Source organism: Leptonychotes weddellii, chromosome 13, assembly GCF_054177405.1.
Source record: "Leptonychotes weddellii isolate Sample4059 chromosome 13, ASM5417740v2, whole genome shotgun sequence".
NCBI classification, from domain to species: domain Eukaryota; kingdom Metazoa; phylum Chordata; class Mammalia; order Carnivora; family Phocidae; genus Leptonychotes; species Leptonychotes weddellii.
In genome coordinates this window covers 4,185,530-4,188,762 of record NC_138381.1, presented here as the reverse complement: position 1 = coordinate 4,188,762, position 3,233 = coordinate 4,185,530, and positions in this window count along the sequence as shown.

The following is a 3,233-nucleotide window of genomic DNA, read 5'->3' as shown; positions in this document are numbered from 1 at the left end:
GAGTCCGTTGATCACAAAAAAGGAAAACTGATACTCTTATCTCCTAGCCATCCTTACATCATAAGAATAAAGTGTACTGGCTTAAAAACAGGCGAAATGTAAAGATCACGGACCACTAAATACAACCCATGAGAGCTGTTTTGGCAGAAACACACTGTGAGTTATCAGTAAGTGCGTATAATTTTTGGTGAGCACACATGTTTCTGTTATGTTGTATACCCTTTATTTCAAATCTGAGGTAAGCTGCAGTAAGTGTCGTGTGCTTTTAATTAAACTCAGCATTTGGATCCTTTCTAAATAATCAGTGCAAGATGAGGAGTGGGGGCACAGGCTGAAACAATAAAAAGTTCTTTTTTGATTAATTAGTGAATATAAACCTTAAATATTTGGGTATTTTTAAGTATCAGTGAGAAATGGACAGTGGTATTCTCGCAGCCGAGGGAGGACGTAACCCCAGAAGGCTCATCACCAGCTCGGAGGGGAGTCCTGACACTCCGTCACCTTATAAAGGATGACAAATTCCAGTTAGCATTATTGGTTGCAAAGCTCCAAAATCAGTTTGAAATTCTTACAGCACTTGGAAATTTACATGGATTACAAGACTAAAATGAAAAATCGATCGTTTTTCTCCACGTCAGTGTTGTAATAAAGATATACGTGTAAGCAGAAACCCAGCAAGTGAGCTTGATAAGCAGTCCTCCCTGTCCCTTATTCCAGACCTTTCTACCGTGACATCATTGACCAAGAGCCACAGGTTCCCAAACCTCACCCCTATGCTGGTGTGGGGGCGGGCTGGCCCTGTCTATGGTGCATCTTGCAAGACTCTAAACCTTCTGCAGATTTCCCTCCATTTGGTAGGTCATCGTGTGACCTCAACTCTCTCTCCACTTTTTCAGACACACTCACAAAGGCAATGCCACAGTTTCTGTTTCTCGGACAAGTTAATGTTTTTCTCCGAAGTACAGAGAGTGAAGGACTTTGTGAGGTCTGCAGTTAAAAATGCCAAAGGTAATTGAAATACGTTTTGGATTGTTTCCACATCTTCGCTATTGTGAATAATGCTCCATTCAACCGAGGAACACAGATATTTTTTCAAGATCTTGATTTCAATTCTTTTGGATAAATACCCAGAAGTGGGATTGCTGGATCCTATGGTAATTCTAGTTTAAGTTTTTTGAAGCAACCAAAATATCCCCTGATGGATGAATGCATGAAGAGAAGGTGATATATACAATGGGATATTACTCAGCATTAAAAAAGGGTATCCTGGCGCACCTGGGTGTCTCAATTGGTTAGGCATCCAACTCCTGATTTCAGCTCAGGTCATGATCTCAGGGTTGTGAGATCAAGCCCCACATTGGGCTCCGGGCTCAGTGTGGAGTCTGCTGGGGATTCTGGGGATTCTGTCTCCCTCTCTGTGCACCCCTCCCACTCGTGCATGCTCTCTCTCTCTCAAATAAATAAATAAATAAATCTTAAAAATAAAGAAAGAAAGAAAAGGAAATCCTGCCGTTTGGGACGACGTGGATGAACCTGGAGGGCGTGACGTTGACTGAAATAAGCCAGACACAGCAGGACCAGTACTGCACAAATCCACTTACTGAAGTATCTAAAGTCGTCAAACGTACAGAAACAGAGGGTAGATTGGTGGACGCCAGGGGCTGGGGGAGAGGGAAATGGAAACTGCTGTTGGGTGGGTAGAAAGTTTCAGTCATGCCAGGTGAATCGGCTCTAGAGCTCTGCGCGCCCATAGTTAACTACGCTGCAGAGCACACTTAAGGATCTGCTAAGAGAGTGGATCTTGTGTTCAGTGTTCTTACCACAATAAAAAAGAAACTGGAAATTCTGTCAAAGTTAACTTTTCTGTATACTAAGAGAAAGTCATAGTTTTTTTTTTTTTTTAAGGCAAAAATGCATGGATTCCATTTACTTTCGGGGTTTTTTGGTAAGAAACAGGGTGATGCTGTCACAACCGTGGACAGAAGAGGTTTGTCTTCTTTGTCATCCCACTCCACCCTCAAAGCTCATGATACATGTTGAGAAAAAGGAACACAGGGGTAGCAGGACACAGAGGGAGAAAATACTGTCTCACTGTTTGCTCTGAGGATCAGATGAGATAAGGAATGGAAACGCGCTCTGTGAACGATTAAACATCACAGTTTTGGAAACAGTACTTTCTAATGGGGGTTTCTGCATTTCCAAACTCAAAAGCGTTTGGAAGCTATTTAAACACTGTCACACACCCAGCTGATATCTGGCCATAGCATCTCAAAACCTGTCAAGGAATTGAGAAGGGGCCTGTTTCCCCTGTCCAACAACCATGTATATGGCAGAAATTTTAGTTTGTGTTGAAATCTTTCGGGGGTTGGGAGGATCTTGGACTTTTTTTTTTTTTTTTTGCCTTGGATGGAATTGTCATTGCATTAGATTGCCTACAGACATTTAAAACTTGCAAATGTAGAATTTTAGGCATTTATTCAGAGGTCCAGCCTCAGATGATGAGTAAGCAACTGTGAGATGGAGTCTCAAGCCTTTCCAGTAAACATAGAATTTTGCGTCACAATGCAGGACAACCAGGGGGAAGGGAGAGCATTCTAACTTTCCTTCCAACTCACTAAAGCTATAAAGCGCAACTGTTTGAGAGCAATCCAAGGCAGGGGAGGAAAGAATAGAAGAAAGAATTGCTTTATGCATCCACTCACTTGTCCCTTCACTCTTCAAGTTCTTAATGAGCGCCTACTGTACGCCAGGTACTGGACTTGTCAGTACTTGAGATTCAAGTTCAACATGTTTAGTTACAGCTTTGAGCTGGTATGACACAGCCGTGACTTTCAGAACACTCTTTCTAAAAGTGTTAGATTGAGAAGATCTATGTGTGGCTCTAACAAAGATTTACCTCTGAAACACCAAATGTTAAAAAAGAATATCTGGCATTAAACTGACAACACGGTTCCTGTTCAGACACACAGCTGCCTAACCCCATCTTTAGTAAAAAACACAAGGCTGGGGCGCCTGGGTGGCTCAGTTGGTTAAACGACTGCCTTCGGCTCAGGTCATGATCCTGGAGTTCCGGGATCGAGTCCCGCATCGGGCTCCCTGCTCGGCAGGGAGTCTGCTTCTCCCTCTGACCCTCCTCCCTCTCATGCTCTCTGTCTCTCATTCTCTCTGTCTCAAATAAATAAATAAATAAAATCTTTAAAAAAAAAAACAAAAAACACAAGGCTAAGAATGCT